Source organism: Phalacrocorax aristotelis, chromosome 4, assembly GCF_949628215.1.
Source record: "Phalacrocorax aristotelis chromosome 4, bGulAri2.1, whole genome shotgun sequence".
NCBI classification, from domain to species: domain Eukaryota; kingdom Metazoa; phylum Chordata; class Aves; order Suliformes; family Phalacrocoracidae; genus Phalacrocorax; species Phalacrocorax aristotelis.
This window is the reverse complement of record NC_134279.1, coordinates 16,292,830-16,314,563: the sequence shown is the minus strand read 5'-3', so window position 1 is coordinate 16,314,563 and position 21,734 is coordinate 16,292,830. Positions and strand designations below refer to the sequence as shown.

The window sequence follows — 21,734 nt, the reverse complement described above, 5'->3', positions numbered from 1 at the left end:
TGTTACTTCAAATGAAATTTAGGTTTGATTAATCTGTTCCCTAATATCTGTTTGTCGTAGGCAAAAGTAAAGAGTTATACAGAACAAACCTAAATATTCTTCCTAAATTGGAGGCTTTTATGTACAAAGCTAACTTAAGCGAATTTGCCATGGAAGCAGGCCATCAGGCTCCAGTGTGCTGTGCAGAGAGACAGTTGGTTTTGCTTTTTTGCTATGCAAGTTATTTTTGTAGATTTACCCTGTCTATAAGATTTGCTAAACTGGAAGTGCAAAAAGTTGTAGGAGTGTCGTGGTTTATCCCCAGCTGACAGCTAAGCCCAACACAGCTGCTCACTCACTCCCCTGCTGTGGGACAGGGGAGAGAATCAGAAGAGTAGAAGTGAAAAAACTCATGGGTTGAGATAAAGAGAGTTTAATAAGTAAAGCAAAAGCACAAGCAAAGCAAAACAAGGAATTCATTCACTCCTTCCCATGGGCAGGCAGGTGTTCAGCCATCTCCAGGAAAGCAGAGCTCCATTGTGCATAAGTTACTTGGGAAGACAAATGCCATCACTCCGAATAGCTCACCTTTCCTTCCTCTTCCCCAGCTTTATAGGCTGAGCATGACGTCATATGTCATGGAATATCCCTTGGGTCAGCTGGGGTCATCTGTCCCAGCCGTGTCCCCTCCTAGCTTCTTATGCACCCCCAGACTGCTCGCTGGTGGGGTGGGGTGAGAGGCAGAAAAGGCCTGTAAGCCCTGCTCAGCAGGAACTAAAACATCCCTGTGTTATCAACAGGGATTTCAGCACAAACCCAAAACACAGCCTCATACTAGCTACTAAGAAGAAAATTAACTCTATCCCAGCCAAAACCAGCACAAGGAGTTATCAAAGAAGGGGAGAGGGGAATTTAAAATAAAGAGCTTGTGTTTTACTTTGGTTGTAGGGTAAAGCAAAGGGAAATTTGGAGATGGTGTTTATGACAACTAAAATGAAAATGAACTTTGATTTTTTACATCCAGAAAGAATAATTTTCCTGAGTTAGACACTAAGTAAAATGCTGATAATTCCTTCCTCAAACATGAGTATATAAATAAATTATGCAAGAATACTTGTTTTGTTGTGCAGTATATTCATAAATATCAGATAGGAAAAAAAATCTCCATTACAGAAAGCAACAAAAGCTAGTGAGGCCTCTTGAGTTTTCCTTTTATTAAAATAAATCCATAGTCTTGCTAGGATTCTTAAAAATAATTTACGTCCAGAAGTTAACCATGTTTAAATAAACTGACTGCACAGATCTTCCAAAGAAAGAAAGGCCCAACACTACAGCCAGGTTTTTGGAGAAAGTTTCTTGGTTTTATTCTGGTGGGCTAAAAAACATATGTTAAATAAAGCACGGTTTCTCTTGATTGCTTGATGATGACTTGTATGGTCTGTGTATAGAAAAATTGCAGGTTTCTGTTTTGGTAGGACCTGCTGGTTTTCACTGGTGAGTTAAAAAAAAGGCTTTCGCAAGGTTAAATTTCTTAGGAACTCTAAAATCTTTGACACATATGACACAATAAAAGTGTTATTAAAATAGAATTAATAGAAATCCATTTTGTTTAGATTGCAAACCTGAAAGGATAAGACAGAACAAGACTGTCATGCCCCTTTTTTAAAAAAAATCCAAGCGGCCATACCCTGCAGCGTTGACTGAGCCATTTGCTCTCCTTGACTGTAAAGGTGCCCTTCACTTCGGCTGTGCTGTGTCGTAAGGACAGTGACTTCTCCTGCCTTCTAACCTGGAGAGAGATCCTTGGGACTGGTTTGATTTAGGGAAGCTGAGAACAGGCAAGTTCCCGATACTTACATTGTCCTCATCGTACATAACAATTAGTAGAAAAGGGCACCGCAGAGCCCCGTCGTGCTCTGGAATCTGATTGCAAAGGCCAGAAACGTTGGGAGGCAGAAGCAAAATGTGAAATAGTTAAGCAGTTTCATGGGAAATGGAGAAAGCTAGAGGAGAAGACGGGAGATGTCGCTTCCTCTACATTTCCAAAGATTTACAGGGAGCTACATAAAACATCCTGGCTTCTGACTTATGAAACCACATCTATTCCTAGGTGGGGGATGCAGCCCCTTATAAGAAGGCAAATACTCCCTTTTCCCAAAAGACTTCCCGCTGCAAATACAGATGCTAGACCTTCATAACTAAAGTGAGAACTTCTTTCCATGTAGCTTTCAAACCCAGTTCTAGTACAGACAGACTTGTCTTTCATAACTAGTTCTGGCCACAGGAAATTATTTCGTTTTACAAGGTGGATGTAAAAACCATGTCGCACAGCTCACCTCCTCTTCTTCTGCCTCCTGTCAGCTGCCAGGCATCTCCCTCACAGGCCAGTCTGGTGGGACAGTGGACAGGAATACCTCTGCTCCTGGCAGTCTCTGGCGAAGCCACCTTGCTTGGGGCAGTAGCAAAGTCTAATGATCCTTCCCCTCTACTTGGCAGTGGTGGGGCCCCACCTGGACAACTGTGGCTCAGCTCTGGCCAGTGGCAGGTCCCTCCTGCAGCCGGCTGGAACTGGCTCTGTCCGCCACAGGGGCAGCTCCTGACGTCTTCTCACAGAAGCCACCCTGCAGCTTCCTACTACCAAAACCTTGACACATAAACCCAATAGAGAAACACAGAAAGATAATTTGAAAGCAAGAGGGTACGAGAAACATAGGCAAGAATTAAAAAATAGGGACATTGAACTGCATAGAGGGAGAACTTGAAATAAAATTGAAAAAACAACAACTGACAAGACAGCAGGACGAATTCATCAGTGAGCTGGATGAGGGGATCGAGTGTACCCTCAGTAAGTTTGCAGATGACACCAACTTGGGCAAGAGTGTTGATCTGCTCAAGGGTAGGAAGGCTCTGCAGAGGGATCTGGACAGGCTGGATTGATGGGCCGAGGCCAATGGAATGAAGTTTAACAAGGCCAAGTGCTGGGTCCTGCCCTTGGGTCACAACAACCCCATGCAACGCTACAGCCTTGGGGAAGAGTGGCTGGAAAACTGCCTGGCGGAGAAGGACCCAGGGGTGTTGGCTAACAGCCGGCTGAACATGAGCCGGCAGTGTGCCCGGGTGGCCAAGAAGGCCAACAGCATCCTGGCTTGTATCAGGAATAGTGCGGCCAGCAGGAGCAGGGAGGCGATTGTGCCCCTGTACTCGGCACTGGTGAGGCCGCACCTTGAATCCTGTGTTTAGTTTTAGGCCCCTCAGTACAGGAGGGACATTGAGGTGCTGGATTGTGTCCAGAGAAGGGCAACGAAGCTGGTGAAGGGCCTGGAGAGCAGGTCTTATGAGGAGAGGTTGAGGGAATTGGGGTTGTTTAGCCTGGAGAAAAGGTCTCCCCTCAGCCTCCTCAACACTCTCTACAACTACCTGAGAGGAGGTTGTAGTGAGGTGGGTGTTGGTCACTTCTCCCTAGTAATAAGAATAGGACAAGAGGAAATGGCCTCAAGCTGCACCACGGGAGGTTTATATTAGATATTAGGAAAAGTTTCTTCACCAAGAGGCCTGTCAAGCATTGGAACAGGCTGCCCAGAATGTGGCTGAGTCACCATCCCTGGAGGTATTTAAAAGACATGTAAATGTGGCGCTTGGGGACATGGGTTAGTGGCGACTTGCCAGTTCAGGTCAACGGTTGGACTCTGCGATCTCAAAGGTCTTTTCCAACCCAAAGGATTCTGCGATCCTACGAAATAAAACCTACGGCCCGGGAGCTGCAGAGGAGACGCCGGGCAAGAAACCCGCTGTGGCAGCGCCGCCTTTCCGCCGCCAGGGGGCGGTGCCCCAGCGCGGGGCCGGCGCTGCAGTGCCGCGTTCCGGCCGCCAGGGGGCGGCGGGGCCGGCGAACAGCGGCCGGGCGGCGCGTGCCCGGGGCGGCAGCGGCGCGGCCCGTCGCGCTCCGTCCGCGGGCGCCGGCAGCGCGCGGCCGGTGGCGTTTCCTTACCGTGAGGCAGCAGCGAGAGCGGCGGCGGCCCCTCCCTGGCCCCGCGGTACCGCGTCGCCGTTACCGGCGGGCGACTGGCTTTCGGTCGTCGGATGACAGCAGTGAGGGGGGCCACCGCACCCACCTCCCCTCCCATCCCCCGGCGCGGCGTGTGGGAGGCGGAGCGGCCGCTCTTCCTTGCGGGTTGGGAGTGCGGCGTGGGGCCCGCGGGAAACCACGGGAAACCACAGGAAACCGGTAACGGAGCTGCACCGCCCGGCAGCTGAGGGGCGGCAAACATCCCCCCCCGACCCCTTCCTCGGGGCCCTTCCCGGCACCCGCCGGTCGATGGTGCGGCCCCGCCTTCGGACCCAGAGCCCCGGGCGATGCCCGAGGGCCGCGGGCCCCGCTAACCTGCCCCGGCGCAGGCCCGGCCGGCCCAGGGACGGGCCCTGGCCGCCACGGAGGGCTGCCAGAGCGGGCCGCGTCCCTGCCGCGCCGCCGGCCTGCGCCGTCCCCAGCGCCGCGCCCCGCGGGAGGGAGAGGGTCAGGAAGCGGTCCTTAACGGCACCGAGTTAAACCGCGCTAACCTCAGTTGGACAAGTGCGTCACTGGTGACAGCTGGCGCGCGGAGCTCGTTCCAGCACCCCACCGCAGGGCATTAAATGCCAGTTGATGCGATTTCATCACCTCCTTGGGACAGGAAAAACCTCCAGGAGCCCCAGGCCGAGGCGGGAGGCGAAAGGAACGAACTGCCTCGGGTCATTTGCAGGTTCCGCAGTGGTCACGTCGCCCGAGTGCGCTGCAGGTAGCTGTGCTGGGCGGCAGTGAGGGAAATAAATACAGCCTGGTCTCCGACGGGAAGATGCTGCTTTTCATCCAGTGGTAACAAGGTACTGCGAGAGCTTGCTCTGGCATGCTGGTAGGCTCTGCAGAAACGCAGCGTTCCAGCTATTTCTTTTTTCCTTCAGAATACCTGAGCAAGGCAGACAAGTGTTGCAGTGCTAAAGGCAGTTCTTACACGGTAATTAGTCTGATCTGCTTAAATCAACTTACTATCACAGTCTTAGTCCCTTTCCCATCTAAGGTGTTGAAAAAATCCTGTTTCCACTGGAGTATCATCAAGTGCTTTGTAAACTGCCATGTGCTACAGAAGCACACCACAATGCTGCAGGAGCACTGCAGTGTTGTTGCTGTCCTGTTACTTTACTTGCTGGGGAGTTTTGTCCTCCACCTTTCTTCCATAAAGCGGGCAGTGCATGATGTGCCATCCCAGCAACTTTTTGGGCTCACCGCAGCTTTCTCGTGTCTTCATGAGCCAGCTGTACTGGGATGTGGCCCCTACGCCTGCCTCCCACCGACAGGAAGCCTCCATGCGGAGGTCACTGTGCAGCAGCTGACCTTCAGGTAGCTTCTTCCCAGGTGATGCAGCATGTTGCACTCACCTGTCCCTAGACCGGTGCTTGCTAGTACTGGCTGCAATACAGGGATCGGTGCTTCTGGGTTAAACGTACATCTCCAGGGGTTGGCACGGTGTTGCAGCCTCCTCGCACCTGTGAGGATAGCTTTGGGCTTGCAGTCCAGAACAGGAAACCTTTTTCAACCTAATCCATAATTAAAGATGTAAAATAACTACAGGTGGTGGGTACCAGTACTACTTGATATTCTTGAAATAAAAACGGCTGGTAGGTGTGTGTTAATGACTCCTAACCATCCATCTCAGCACATCTGTACAGAGCGAAATTTCTCATTTTTTCAGGCCGGGAAGTCTTTTTAGTCTCGAAGACCTAGCCCGGTCCACCCATATAGGGGTGTTCATCTAGAGGTGTTATGGCATCAGCATGTTTTTCTCCTGGACTGTTTTCTCCAGGTTGAGTGTGGTCCGGTCAGCAACCACCAGCTGGTGTGTAACCCTCCGCTTTCTCAGCCTGTCTGTTTCATGACCACGTGCCATCAGCCAGCAGCAGTCTCAGAGGCTCCATCAGGGAAGCTCCAGGCTGCTGGCCTGCGGGTCCAGAGCCCATGATGTACACAAATGCCTAAGCAGTCAGCCGTGCTTTGTAGGCTGCTCAGCTGATGTTTATTTGCCCAGCAAGGCTGTGTAATGCTGAAGGGGCTGCTCGATTCAACATCAGCATGCCACTTCCCAGCACAGAAGCTTGTGTCGCTAGCCAGAGAGCAGTACTTTTCTCCACGGGGGGCATGGCACAGGACCAAGCTGTTCATGTGGCTTAACACAGGGCATGTGACCTCATGCTGAAAACATGGCAAGACATATAGACCAGGAGTAAGTTTCCTACCTAGGAGACATAAGGGCCTGGAGTGTTGCCAGTGCTGCAAGTACTGTTTTCCTCCTTCATTGCCGAGTTGCGGTTCAACTGAAGCCACTGTTGGACTAGGAAACAGACTCCCTCTCCAGCTCTCCACGGGCTGTTCAATGTGGGCCCACAAAGCTTGGATGATACACACCACAGGTTTGAACTATTTGCCCCCTGTAGTAAGTCCAGTAATCTCCATCCGATTAAAATGTCTCTTCAAAAAAGACATCCATTTTCTCTGTGAAGAGGCAGAGAAGAGCAGGTGTACATCTGCAATTTGTGAAACAAAAAACAAGTGAGAAGCTCGGGAGCATGTAACACAATGCAGTATTTCAGCACACAGAGGTCACATACACTTCTTCCCAACCTATCTGCCAGAGAGATTTTAATATTAAAAGCTCATTACTTCTATGATTAGCAGTACTCAGGGTTTGTTACAGGAATAATGGATTCTGTGACTTTTTAATCATCTGGGATTTTTATAGAGTGCCAAAAAAGGCTACTTTACTATCAAAGCCTGGATTTTATTTCAAACCTTTTGGCAGAAATCATCAGCTGGGCTTTTTGCATGCATGTTCCATGAAAATGCAAACATCCATAAGTGATCACTTAGCAGTGTTAGCTTTAAAAAAAAAAAAGAAAAATTCCAAGATATTAGAGTAGGAAATGAAAAGGCCAATGAGCTAGACAGTTTTACCTTTGTAATAATCTTTAATGAGTTTGAGTAATTCCTTCTTTAAGAGATGGAGTGAAAATAATGCAAGTTACAGACCTTTCCCTCTTGTGGTTTTGCAGCAGGCAGCTATACTGAGGAGAAATCATGGTCTGACTCCCCTCAGGGAGGACTTGCACCACCTCCAGCTGCTCTGAAGGAGAACAATACTGTACTTCTATGAAGTCCAAAGTTTACATCAACATATCTCAGAGAAGAATCTTGGTTTTGAGCACTTGACAAGTAATCACCTTCTATGAAAACGCAAACCCAAAGGCAAATGATTCCCTGACTGGGCAGGGGCTTACCCAGGCAGTGGTCCAAGGCTCTGGTGCCACCAAAAAGCGCCACTGCTGAACATCAGGGATGTTCCTACAGCACCTGAAAAGCAGCAGGAGTAGGTCAATGCACAATACCACTGCTCTGCCAAAACTTGCAAAACTGATCACAAAATGAATCCTGATTCAGTGACACAGCAGCCGGCAGCGTCAGCGACCACCGGACATCTTCCCTTCGCACAGGAAACCCAAGGAAGTGAAAACATGTTTGTGTGCCTCAAAAAAAATCAGCTTACACAGGGAAGAGTGAGCAGAGGCAGGCTTTGACTCCCTTGGGTCTGTATGCTGTTCTCTGAGGGATCCTTTTTTTGGACTTGGCTCACCCAGGGGTTTTCAGCAAGCCTTGAGCTGACCTCAAGTGTTCCACTACCTGACTTGGTCTGTCTGCCCCGTAGGACAGGCTTGAGCGCATCCCAGGACGGGCAGTGTGAAGCACACACCTACTGTATTTGGGTGCCCCAGTGGACAGGAATACCTCTGCTTCTTAGAGTCTCTGGTGAAGTCATCTTGCCTGGGGAGGTAGCAAAGTATAATGACTGCCCTTGCACAGATACATACCTGAAGCACAAGTTCTGCTGAGGCAGTGTGGGATAGCCTGTGGGCAGCACTACTCCAGCACCACCCTGAGGGTTTCCCTCAGGGACCAAACGGGAGCAGGGAATTTAAAAATGGGTTTTCCAACAGTTGGCTCCTGTGGCACTGTATAGCTGACGCCTGTGAGAGCTGCTGGTGGGGGGAAACCATAGCCCTGGTGAAGCACAGGACACAACAGCAAAGAGCTTGTCTCTTACCCACAGGCTGCAGAGAGTCTCAGGACTTGGCCAGTACTCATACTTTGGGTCATTTTGCGGCATTTGCATTCATAGAGTCTTTTCAATAAAAGGAAAATACTTTCTAATATGAATCAGTGCAATAGAAATTGCAGTGTGACTTATTTAACTGGCATGCAGGTCATGTTACATGATTTATTTCTGTACCCGAGTCCAAGGTTATATTTAATGCGCCCTTGGATTCTCGCTGGGAATGAGGAAGGCAGATGAGCAGACACATATCTTAGAAGATCTGCCATTTTCAGAGCTGGTCCCGATGACTAGCAGCAAGACGCAAAAGTAATTTTGTCAGTGAGTAATAAATTTACAAAAATTTTACAAAAGTATTGTGTTTCCAACAGAGCAGGTGTTGACTCCCCTGTGCAGACAAGGGCACAAGACATGACAGGTCTGTGGGGAGACAGATTGGTGCCCATGTGGTGATTCAAGGAAAGGGCATTAGAATAACTTTGCAACCATCTGCCAATTCACCCCCAGCTTTTGCTGTTGCCCAAGGTGTGTACAGGCTGTAAATATTCAGATACCCCTTAGTCTGGTCTTTGGGTGGTTTTTGCTTTCTTCCTTGTCAAGGCACTTTTGTCTTAACAGTCTTCCCATAAAATACTTCCCATTAAATGTGCTGCAATCAAAATCACAGTTTAAGAGGTGGGCTGTGAGCTGGTGTTGTCCAAAGGCATGAAGTGGGTGGCTGCAGCACCGCTTTGCCCTCAGACCACAGGTAAACCCAGCAGTCTCATTTCAGTAAAGTACGAATGACCAGACCAGCCTTCAGGCTAGCCAGGGAGCACTGGCTGAACAGGTAGGGAGGCACATGATGGAAAACTGACTCAATGCCACCATGGTCCTGAATTTGTAATTCTACGCCTGGTTCTATGAAAGGCCCTGCTTCTTGAGAAGAAGGTGCAAGGATGTCCCCTAACCGCAACATCCTAATCAACCCTACTCTCCATTAGCACCCAAGATATGCTCTTCTTTGATTTGACAGAGACTAAGTCAGAAATTGAATTCAGGTATATGGGTGAGCCTTTAAATCTTGAAAATAATATTGTGAACATTTGTTGAAGCAGCCTGTGCTTTCATTGGTTGGATATTACATTCACTTGGACCCATTTCATATTATTATGTATATCTGTATGCACAGCTGTGTTACAGCTACTCATTGCGTTTGCCTTTGAAGCATCTGAAAGCCTGTCCTGTCAGCGAGATTGTCCACCTGTAACTGATACCCCCCCAATTTATACATGTTGGGAAAGTGCCTGGCAAGGAGCTGGGCCATCTGCAACAGGTGTCTCATGTCTTCATTTCTTACTATCATAGGCTGAGGTCTGTGAAATTCAGCTTTGCTGCAGTACAGAATTACTTAAGTGCATTATCTTGCCCTTTGAGACAGACAAATTACATTTGCTGCTGCTGCTGTATATTGTGTTGTACTGGGCTCTCTGCCTTTTCTTAAGTCCAGCCTTAGGACATCAAAGCATCCACTGAAAGATGATGGTATCATACTGTCTGCATTAAGTGACATTTTACTGTGCAGGTCACGCTGGGGTCCTGTTAATTTCCATCTCCCTTATGTTGTTTCTAGTCAGATGGTTTAGAAATTCCAGTAAGAAATAAGGCTAATATTTTGTGTGGCGTTGTCAAATATTTTGAATGTGGTTTGTGCAAAGGTCAAGTGTTCCTGTGTGGTCAACAAGTGATAAGCAACGTTTAATAACATGCCGTTTAAAATGAGTTAGTTAAAAAGCAGCCTAAAAGTGCTGCTTTTCTGAAGGATCACGCAGTAATACACTGAATTCAGAAACAGGTACATTGTGACTGCTGTGGTAAGTGGGGGCCTCAGGCAGCGCAGAGGCCAGGCAAAAAGAGACAAGAGGTGCCTGTGGAGAAGAGGAGGTATAAATCTTACAGCAACAGCAGACAACTCAACATACCTTGAATAGGGTATTAATGGTGACCCTAACAGCTGTTCTTCTGGTCTTGGCTCCCCTGAAATGAAGACCCAGGGTCCACATCTCTTGTGTGCCTGGAGTACTGGTCATCAGCCCCTGCAGAGATGTCTTGGGGAACAGCCAGGTCTCCTTCTCAGCTGCCCAGAGTCTCCTTAGGGACACTGTGGCATGTGGAAGGTATCCTCCACTCTGTCTCTGCAGTTTCAGCCCAGACCTAAAGGAGCATATTCGAAAATATGCACTCCAGCATCTCATTCACTGTTCACACTGTGATTTAGGATTGACAGCTGTTAAGACAGAAGCAGTGTGTGTACATACTTCTGTTTGTTGCAAGGGCATTTCAAAGTAGAACTTGTAAATCCTCATACAACGGTGGTGACAGCAGGGTGCAACCACAACAGGGAACTCTGTCCAACCATAGCCAAAGCATGATGATTGCAGGGAGGAAGGAAATGGGGCCAGAGAGGGGGGAGATTTAATAAAAGTTAAATGTACTTCCATGGAACATCTTGAATGGTTCTGTTCTATGGTAAAAATTTTACTGGTGTCAATAAGAAAATCCCCATTGATTTTATTGCTATGATATGAGCCCCCCCACCCCCCCAATATAAAGAAAGTTCTGGAAAAAACCAGGAGGTACTGGGTGTCATTAATTCCCCATGGAAGTACATTGTTGAAGAAGCATCATGGCTTGTGGACTCAAGCACTAAATAAAAGCAGTATACTTACAGTTGAACAAGATATGCTGCATGTGCCTGACAGTTTTGCTAAAGAATGGTTGCACTTCCAAACATCCTGTACCTCTCCAAGACCTTACCTGAATGTGGGCTGTCCCATTCATGCATTTTCTTATTTGTGGCACAAGCATAAAATACGTTTTTGCTTATTTCAAGCCATAGTAGAAAAAGTTGTTTCACAGTGATATAGAAGAGATCTTAAATACAGGCTGGGGCAACCTGAAACCTCAAATGAGAGGCAGAACATAATCATGCACAGACACAGCTGCAAACATGACTCACCTGAAAGGCAAAGACAGAACAGGCCAAAGCTCACAAGGGGCTCCAGGAGCAGAGACCCAAGGTGTGTGGAGTTAGGACCTGTGAGAACCTGCAAGGGAACACTTCTGTTTACCCAGGTCTTCCCAACCAACAGAATAACCTCTGGTGTTTTGGTATGTACCCAGGACTACATCTGGGCCAGGCTTGCCCAGATTTAGAATACAACAGGTGGCAGACTGAATCAGGATATGCTTACATTCTTGAAATTAGCACTCCCTTAGCTAGATGCAAAAAACAGTTAAGCTCTGCCACCCCTGGTCACAGTAGAGCCAAGAATTAGGGAGCCATTCTTCATTTTTGTTTTCATCAGTATTTACTATCATATGTGCAACTCTTCAAAACTGGCTTCTGAATTACACTTCACTTGGTCTTGAAAATATTCCAACAATATTCCTAAATATCGTCCTAGGTAGTTAATCCTGTTCAGGTGGATAGGTGCAAGTGGAGTAAGCACAGCATCACATTTAACGGTGTAACCACGGCACCTCCACTCCTTGAACAAAACTAAACACAAATACTATCTCTTTGCTCTGCTTGTATTGTGTTGCCCTGAAAACTAAACAGGCCTTTTCCTTCAAACACTGACAATATCATTTGTTTCTTTGTGCTGAAGAGAGTAGGTGAAAAGGCAGAAGCAGGATTAATTTACTGCTGTGGTAAGAGGATGGAGTACTGTTGATTTCAGCTGAGCTGTGTGGTCTCTTGCTTCAGCAGGGGATTTCAACCTGACTTGGCCTAGCCATCAGGAAATCCCTCCAGCTTCAACACATTTTCAGGAATTTATTTGCTCATAGACAATCATCGTTACTTACTACCACAATTACCATAACACCTTGAAGACGTGGAAGACCATTGTCTTTGGCACTGCACAGAGCCCCTCGGAATAAATCCCAAACTAAAGTCTGCTCACTGTCATCCCTCAGGATGAGAGCAGCACCTTTTTGTTATTTTTTGTCATGTGACACTATGCCTTTCTAACAGGAAAGGGTTGTCTGTCTGGACGCAGCAGGAGAAGGCTGGGATGGTTTTGTGTCAGTGGGCACCAGCGAAGGATCAGCACAAACGTTGATGCTCCTGGCAGCCCAGAGGGCAGCCATGACAGTTAGACAGGGCGCTCCTACAATCCTCCTCAGTTCTTGAAGGAGACCAACAGTGGCAAGGAAGGTGCCCTCTTTTCTGCAAAGCTTCATACTAGCTATGCACAATGCTGACAATATACAGAGTTAGTGTGATGCAGTAATGAGCTGGCTGCTCAGCTTTACAGTGCTCATGGACTGGTAACCCGCCTTGGGCAGCTAGCCCAGGAGCTAGTCCAGCCTCTGCTGAACTCATCACAACTGCTCCTGTGATCACCCTCGCAACACTCCCACTGACACCGAGAAGTCTTCTTGCCCCCACTTTGCAGCTGAGAAATACAGATAAAGCCATGACTATGAAGTAAAGGAAGGACTCAGCCACAGGCTTGGGTCATCTCACTGAAAGAGCTTTAACCGGAGGGTCCAATACGCCGACCGGACCCAGCCCACAGGGAAGTCTGCTGCCTCCCTGGGGTCCGGGTTCAGAGATGTCACTAGAAAACCCTCTAGGCCGGTAAGCTCCTCAGACTATTACCCACTATTGGTTCTTCAAGTTGGCAGAGAAGAGGTGGCGAAGAGAAGTCCAAAGGCAATCAAAAGGGATTGCAGAGCCTTGGGGCGGTTGGTTGAAAGATCAGGTGCTCAGGTAGTATTCTCTTCGATCCTTTCAGTATCAGGGAAGAATACTGAATGGAACAGGCAGACCCAGCTGATCAACAATGATTTGGATGCAGGACTGGAAGAAATACTAAGTAAGTTTGCTCATGACACAAAATTGGGAGGAGCTGTTGATGCTCTTGAGGGCAGAGAGGCCCTGCAGAGGGATCTAGACAAACTAGAGAGCTGGGCAATCACCAACCATATGAAGTTTAATAAGGGTAAGTGCCAGATTTTGCACCTGGGGCACAGCAACCCTGGATATACCTACAGACTGGGGAGCAAGAGGCTGGAGAGCAATTCTGCAGAGAGGGACCTGGGGGTTATGGTTGGCGGCAGGTTGAACATGAGCCAACAGTGTGTCCTGGCAGCCAAGAGGGCCAACTGTGCCCTGGGGTGCATCAAGCCCTGCATTGCTAGTTGGTCCAGGGAGGTGATTGTCCCTCTCTACTCTCCGCTGGTGCGGCCTCACCTCGAGTGCTGTGTGCAGTTTTGGGCACCACAGTACATTAAGGATATAAAGCCACTAGAGAGTGTCCAGAGGAGGGCATGAAGGTGAAGGGTTTAGAGGGGAACCTGTATGAGAAGCGGCTAAAGTCCCTTGGTTTATTCAGCCTGGAGAAGAGGAGACTGAGGGCAGACCTCATTGTGGTCTGCAGCTTCCTCACGATGGGAGGAGGAGGGGCAGGCACTGATCTGTCCTCTCTGGTGACCAACAATAGGACCCGAGGAAATGGAGGAAGATGTGCCAGGGGAGCTTTAGGTTGGGAATTAGGAAAAGGTTCTTCACCTGGAGGGTGGTGGAGCACTGGAACAGGCTCCCCAGGGAGGCAGTCATGGTGCCAAGCCTGACAATATTCAAGAAGCATTTGGGCAATGCCCTGAGACACATGGTGTGAATTTTGGGTCTGTCCTATGCAGGGACAGGAGTTGGACTCAATGAACCTCGTGGTTACCTTCCAATTCAGGGCATTCTATGATTCTATGAAATTAATGTTTCCTCCTCTGAAATCCTAGGAAAAGAGCTCATCACAGCAACTGAACTGACAAAATAACCAGTTTTATGCATCTTACCTTAATCAATAAAAAGTGCAATTCCCCATAAATATTCTCTCAGCAGCAGACTCAGTTCTCGTCGTTCTTAGCATCCTTACTCCATCTTCATCCAGCTGTTTGTCCCTACCATCCACCCTGTCCCCCAGGGATAATAATTGGATTCATACACTAAACTGATCTGAGTTTTAAAAGAACCAAAAATGGCAGAAGATGTCAGCGGCAGATAGTCTGCGAGCGCAGAATCACAGCAACTTCATCGCATCCCAGATTCCCACTAACTGTAATGGGCCCCTACAGAAGGTAGATGGCAAAGTAGGCAAAGATCACACATTGAATGCAGCGGTATGTTGCTTACACATGGTATTTCTACGTGACACTCTCATGCCAAAAACAAAGATTACACACTGCTGAAGCTTTCATTCAGTGCTGGATGTGATTTTGAACATGGCCATCTCCCTGTGGACCCAATGCTGTCCATGAGAAGTCAACATGAGGATTCTCAGAAGTTTCCCTATGCTTTGGGTCAGACCCTATAAACTGACAGGTTCACTTGTAAACACAAGATTTCCTGAAATGGTCTACATTACAAAATGATGCTACAGGATTTCATTTTGCATGCAGGCCCTGTGCTTTTTTTGTTTTTTACAAACATGTATTTTAACTGCCTCAGTTCTTGTCTTACAGAAGGGGCATAGATTTATAACACTGAATTCCTATTATCCTATTCTTCCTGTTTGCTCTTAGGATGAAGTAGCAACCATTTCCCTAATAGCAGGCAGTGGTTGTAACAACTAAGCAAATATGAGTACAGCATCAACAGGGAATAAAAACTGCTATTAAGTACAATAATGCCACAGACTGGGTCACACATGATGTAACTTTTGCCTGATTTCTACCTTCAGAAATTTCTACTGATTTCTGCCTGGAAAACCACGAATACAAAGTAGCAACCACTGTCAGAAAGCATTCTATTTTTCTGTGTAAGTTCTAGAAAATCCTTTCTCTTGAGAGTTACAGAAAGAAAAGAATGGCCAAGCAAGAAGATATTCCTACAGAGCAGGCTTACCTAAAGAAACACAAGCATCAGAATACTCTTAAAGGATGCTTGTCGGGCATTACCTCACTTGACGACCCTCTTTTCCAAGTTGCCTGAAAAAGACCACCACAGGCTGGCTCTGAAGGTCAACAGACATGGGCTATTTCAGCCCAACAATGCAGTGACTGTCAGGGATGCGGGCACTGGCAGTCCCTCTTCCCTCTTGAATACCCGCTCCAATTTTAGCTCAGGCACAGAAGCCAGAGAAGCTGCCTGTCTCTCAAAGCAATACCCTGATTAATTCATGTAGGAGTCTATTGGTGGGACTTGGCATTTCCCACCGCACACAGAAACCCAGACCTCCTGGGTGCTAGGGTAGAGCTTAAAGTACTCACCATACTCAGCACTGTATGCACAGAGGGCATGGTGGGCAGCTGTCATGTGCTAGGCTAGGTCCGCCACTGTGCCTCCAAACAGTTTTAGAGAGAAGCCTCATATAGAGGCTTTGAAGCAACCAAATCGCAAGGTAACAAAGGCATAAAGTGAGAAGGTATCAGGAGAAAATTACTCCTACTCCCTCTTACTCTATAGCAACAGGAACAAACTCTGACCTTCCAGTCAGAAACAGAGAGAATTCTGCCCCCAGAGACTCCAGCGGTCCTGGGGCATCCAATCAGGCTCTCACAGAGCTGATGATAAATGCCAGGCAAACACCCTCCATTAGGATCACTGTTAAACACATTTCCCCTGAGCAGCATTTGTTTTCTTTAAGATTCTCAGGTCGGTTCTGCTAAAGCTGCCTTAAATCCCAGATGTCCATAGCAAATAGGGAAGGCAATCCAAATCAGAATAAGTAACTAACTGTAAAGCTTTGGAGGAAAGCAGATGAGGTGCTTCTTTATATTAGTGACACGTCCCGGATTCTCCATCATTAACCCTACTAATGGCTTTACATTCCTGTTGATCATAAGCACTGAATATGGGAATGAAGGATAAACTATCTGATACCCCAGAAACTTGAGATAAAAGACAAAAAAATTAATATGAGCTGTGCTCAGTTAAGAGCTGTGCCTGATACCTTTTTAAAAGGGAATTTACAAGTCACTAGCCTTTTTTGGGGGTCGGGGGTGGAGGGGCAGATGAATGAGAAATAAAACTCCCCATTCCTCTGTCGATGGATGAGAAAGCAGCCAATAGTGAGTGGGGCCAGCTCCTCCGCCCATTGGGGCACCTATGCCAGCTCACCACAGAGAGGTGTGTCCTTGCATGTCTGCAAAAAAGTCTGGCAGGCAGTGAGCTTCCCTCTGTGCTCCAGGGCTGTTAGACAGCAAGGAGCTGTGCATGACCTGGCAGTGTTTTAAACAAGTGTCTTTAATATTGCAAAGCTGATCCGAACCCAGCATGATACTTAATAGCATACGTCAGTCTCTAATGCAGAGTGGTTGCTGAGGAAACCACTTAAAAGCCTGCTTTAAAATATTTGCCACGTATTCAAACGTCAGAATAATTACAAATTACAGCAGCTCTTCAAAGGTCATTAGGAATATTCTTCAGTCTTTAAGCTAGAAAAATGCTTGTGGTTCCTCTCAGCAGACAAATGACTGAATTCTGATCTGGGATATTATCTTTGTAAAACTGAAGTCTCGTCAGTGAAACGGAATAAGCTGTGCTAGTGTGCAGCCATTCCAGAGATCAGCTTTTGCAACTACATGTTTCTAATACAAAGTTACCATGTCTGACATCCTAATGTTTTGAAGTATCACAACTTCTAACTTAGGATACTTCACAATGGTTCAAGTTCAAGGACAAATTCAATTTGCACAGCTAAAAAGCTGTAAATGGAGAACGCCAAAGGCACAATGTGAAAGGCTAGGAACATTCTGTTCTAACTCACTTTTTCCTGTGTTTGAGAGGACAGATTCTTCACTAGGGGCACAAAAACCTCAGCAAAACCTTTTTTTTTTGTTTCCAAATAAAGTGCTTGAATACTCAAAAGCCATTTAAAGTTTCAGGATGAATAAAAAAAACATTTTTTGATTGTTGTTTTCAGAAAACATGGTGTATCGGGTCTGGCTGGGATGTAGATAACTTTCCTCATAGCAGCCATCATAGTACTGTGCTTTGTATTTGTGGCTAGAGCAGTGTTGAAAACATGCCACTGTTTTAGCTACTGCTGAGCAGTTCTGGCTCTGCTCACAGAGGAGAGGGAGGGATAGAGCAGCTTGATGGGCACCTGGTGGCCAGCCAAGATTAACCCACTGCACCTGGGATCATGACCTGACTTTTGTTCTAATGACGACAGCTAATCCCCCGGGCATGCTTTTGACCTGACCTTCCCAGAAAGCATACAGCATTTAGATAGAGGAGTTTATTTTCCATCTTTACCGGGACAGAAGCAAGCCATGTCATCTGAATGGGGAGGAGTCCTCTGGCAACAGATGTGCAGCTGACTCCTGTCCTTCCTACAAACGGGGACTGGTTTAAAGCCAGCAGTTTGATCTGGGCAGTTGCGTCTGTGAATCTGCTCAAGTTGCACAATAACCATCCTGCCTTCTGTCTCCTTGTAAGTCATGGGTGCCCAATGAGACAGAAACTTGTTGAGTAAGATAACCAGAGGAAAAAAGACTATCGTATCCTAAAGTCTAATCACACAAGGGATGTCACATCACCCATAAAAGCAGAGAGCTTGAGTTTGAGAATTTGGCATTCCACATCATTTGAACAGTGCCAAAAATAATACGGTTTCACTTTTCTATTTCTTGTTCCTAATCAGAACGCTTATTAGCTTTCTTAGTCATGTTTCAATGTTAACATTATTTATGCAAGGGCAATACCTGGCAAGAGTGCCAAAAAGCGCATTTCCCTGGAAATTTTCCTGCTTTTCACCCACACCCTGAGGACGGTGTGCACTCCTTGTCCACAAGGAGGAGTGTGCCTGCTCCACCAGGGCAGGCAAGGACCTCACTGACAACCCCACAGCACCTGAACAAGGAGAGCCAGGCCATCTGGTGACAGCAACAGGGGTCAGCTTGGTCCAAGGACCACCAAGCTTGACCATAGAGACACGACAGGTTCAAGGTCAAGCCATGAAGTTACATCAGCCAGGGAAGCCCAAGATCATCAAGCTGCACAGCCAGGCATGGGCATATCTACAGCATAATTTGCGCAAGGGCCCAAGCTTAAATTCAGTTCCTGAGACAAGGGACAGAAATCCCCAATAAGGTTCCCCACAGCTCCTTTCCCAGGACCAAGGTCCATGCTGACAGCTGGGCCATGCCAGGGCTGGCCTCAAGCACAAGCAGCCAAATGTCCACAGCATGGGTAGATCCTGTGGAGCTTCTTGGCGCACTTAGGGTCCAACAGCAGCCATGCATGACTTTCCCACATTAGCTCACCTGACTTTGAAGGGCTGCCTTTGAGAAGTGTCATGAAAAACTACAGCTGCTGCCAATTATTTGAAGGTCAGTGTTAAGAGGGTGGCTACTTCCCTTCACCACAGCCACAGGATGTTTTCTCAACTCTTCTGCTCTGCTAGCAAATCTAGAGAGTAGAGAGAGATAATTAGCTAGGAGTGTTCCATAGGGAACAATTCTTCACTTGTGAGGATAGAAAGCATGGTGAAGGAGTAAGTTCTCCCACTCGTAATGTCAGGCATGGCAGAGCACATCATGCTGGTGAGAAAAGCATGGTGTTGAGAATTAGTTTGCTCTGCATTTCTAGCTTGATCTGAGATCTAATACCTGGAGATTACAACAGACGTTTCTTTTCTACCTACCTAAGAATCACAGCCGCTGTGTGTTCAGGTACAACACTGGGCAGGACAGCGTGCTAGCACACCGGCAACCAACCTCCCTCTGCCCCCCGTAGTTTGGTTTGTTTTCCAGTACATGAGACAGTCAATTATGCTTTTAGAATCCAAAGATGGAAGCATGCGGAAAAGAAAGGATAAGTAAAAAAGGGAAGAGAGGTAGCAGGAGAGAAATAATCACAGAAAAATATTTGCAAATTGTGAAGGAAAAGGAGAACAAAATAAAGCAGAATGGGCAGTGGGGAAGGGAAAGGTCAGGAACATGATGGAGAAGCAAAACCAGAAGCAGTAAGACAGAAAAGAGTGAGAAAGATAATCTTGCAGGAGCAGAAGTTCCTTGTTAGGACAGATGGAATCTAGAAAACTTAACTCATCCTTTAGGGGGAAAAAAAATAACCAAGGGAAAAGTCCAAATTAACTGTTTGCAGCCAAAAACAAATGTTGCATAACAGAAGCTCCTGCCCTTCCTGTTTCTGAATTGTTTTGCCTCCTGTCCTCTGAGTGCTGTCAGAGGCCCCTCACAGCACCAAGTGCTGCACCCTAGGCTATCCCTCCCGCCCCCACCTATTCTCCTGCAGATCCTTGCTGTTGTGACCTGGCCTCGTTTTCAAGCCTGCTGCCTTCTCACAAAGCTCTTCGTATGTCTGCTGCCTCTTTTCTCCTGCCACCTCAAATTCCTGCGCTGCCCCCTCAGCTGCCTCCCACTTACCTTCCAAACCCTGGTAAACATCAGAGTAGTTCCACTGCACATAAAGGCTCAGCATGAAACATTTATGATTTCCATGCTGGCTTTCACTGCAAACTATCAAGAGCAGAAATTTTCCCTCAGCACTTCTGCCTAATATCATATAGGTCCCTGACACTTTTGGGAAGCCCCTGCTGGTACCACTCTGTAAATAGCAATACCTGTTTTACAGGGTAACGCCCTGTTTTCACTCTTGATAAATCACTGTGCCAGTTTGGCTACACTGCTGTATGGATCACTTCTGCCCAGGAGAACTGCCGCTCTTTGCCTGATGCCAGGAGAACTCGTTTCCACGGAGCATTGTTTTTCCTTTGTCTCACTGAAGAGAAATGGGAACGTGGGAAGTACCTGCAGTGACAGCACTGCTATCCCCAAAAGACTCACAGGGTCGAATTTCATTCTAAATGTTGAGTGGGACACCACACATCTGGAAACCAGAACAATCTGGTAGGTACTACGATGCTTACCTAACCCCTTCTTATACACGGAGACCCATAGAGTGAGAGCTCTGAGGGGTTTTCTTGCTGCTTTTCTGTTGCTGGGATGCCAGAAGCTGACGGATTTTGCAGTCAAGGCATATAATGCAGCGGGCACTAGGACTGCTTAGCTGTCCCTTGCTGAATACAGAAGGGAGGCAGCTGACATCAAGCTTTGTTCAGAACACAGTAAGGATGACATTGCAGCGGATGATAAATACTAATGGCAGCATTGACAGATTAAGGATGCCACCTAATAACATCACTAGATACACGTACATAGCTCCAAGTTTTTAAGAATCTGCACTCATAGTCAGGAGACCAAAGAACCTGGTTTCCTGAAATATCAGTGCCTTTGTAAGGTCCCAAGTTGGTATATTGAAATCAGCCAGTCTGTAAACATACAGGTCTACTATCACATCTTAAAGGGCTTTTTATAAGGTAATGTCAAAGTCAATCACAAGGAAAAGTTAGGGCAGATAATGCTCTTGAAATTCAAAAAAAAACCCCAAAACCAAAAACTTCCTCACCTCACAAATATCTGGGATAAACTTGACAGTGAGCTCCTCAAGTTCCTACGGAAACTATGTCAGCTTGCATGTTTCTCTTCAAGTTTCTATTTTCAAGTGGTCTTGTCTCCAGTGGACAGCATGAGGTCAACTGGAAGGTGCGTTTCAAAGGCATTTGTAATTAGAGTCATCTGGTTTGCGAGACTGCCTCAGAGGTCAAAGACTGTGTCAGTAGCACAGTGCCATGCAAATGATCTCTTTAAACTGCCATTTGGACACGGGTCAAATGAGAAGGAGGCAGCAGGAGTGATTTTTTTTTTTGCCGAAAATCACAGAATCACAGAATGGTAGGGGTTGGAAGGGGCCTCTGGAGATCATCTTGTCCAACCCCCCTGCTTGAGCAGGCACACCCAGAGCAGGGGGCACAGGGACGCATCCAGGCGGGGTTTGAATGTCTCCAGGGAAGGGACTCCACAGCCTCCCTGGGCAGCCTGTGCCGCTGCTCTGTCACCCTCACAGGAAAGTTTTTTGTCATATTGAGGTGGAACTTCCTGTGTTCCAACTTGAGCCCATTGCCCCTTGTCCTGCTGTTGGGCACCACTGAAGAGAGTCTGGCCCCATCCTCTTGACACCTGCCCTTCAGGTATTTGTAGGCATTGATAAAATCCGCCCTCAGTCTTCTTTTCTCCAGGCTAAAACGGCTGCCTTAGAGTGGCACACTCCACTGTATTTTCAATCTGTTGCCATATCTTTCCTTAACAACATGAACTTTTTCCTAAGGCCCTCCCGAGAAGCCCATGGGCAGCAGCTGCAGACACAGCCGGCGCGGCCTCGCAGCCTTGGCTTCCCGCCCGGCGACACCGGCTTCGCGGGGCGAGGAGGGCGGCAGAGCGCAGGCGGGGGGCTGTGTGGGGGCGCCGCCGGGGCAGCCCTGCGACCCCGACGCCTTCCTCCTCCATCTCCTCCTCCTCCAGTCCCTCGCCCATGCGAGGGGGAGAACGGAGACAGGCAAGAGCCGGCTCCGCTGGAAAGGCGCAGCGCTGCGCCGCCACAAGAACCTGGCAACAACCGCCTCAGGGGCTTTGCCCGCCGCTCCCCCTCTCCCCGGGCCCCCGGCGGCTCTCGGGGCCCGCCACAGCCAACGGCCGGGCGCGCGGCGGGCGGGGCGGAGGCTCGGCCGCCGAGGCGGCCGCCATTGGGGGCGGCTGGGGGCAGGGCTG

General features: G+C 47.8%; 1 long non-coding RNA gene across 2 annotated transcripts; it reads right to left on the bottom strand.

Annotated features, from left to right (window-relative positions):
* Positions 1-396: 396 nt before the first annotated feature.
* On the bottom strand, positions 397-21,628 carry LOC142056128 (uncharacterized). 2 transcript variants are annotated; one of them, XR_012660230.1, is made up of 4 exons: positions 20,536-21,628; positions 10,076-10,307; positions 7,285-7,357; positions 397-6,886 (listed from the first exon to the last, which is right to left on the bottom strand). It is a non-coding gene; the product is annotated as an uncharacterized LOC142056128 (long non-coding RNA). The 2 variants fall into 2 exon arrangements; XR_012660229.1 differs by having other exon boundaries at positions 397-7,357.
* Positions 21,629-21,734: the final 106 nt, after the last annotated feature.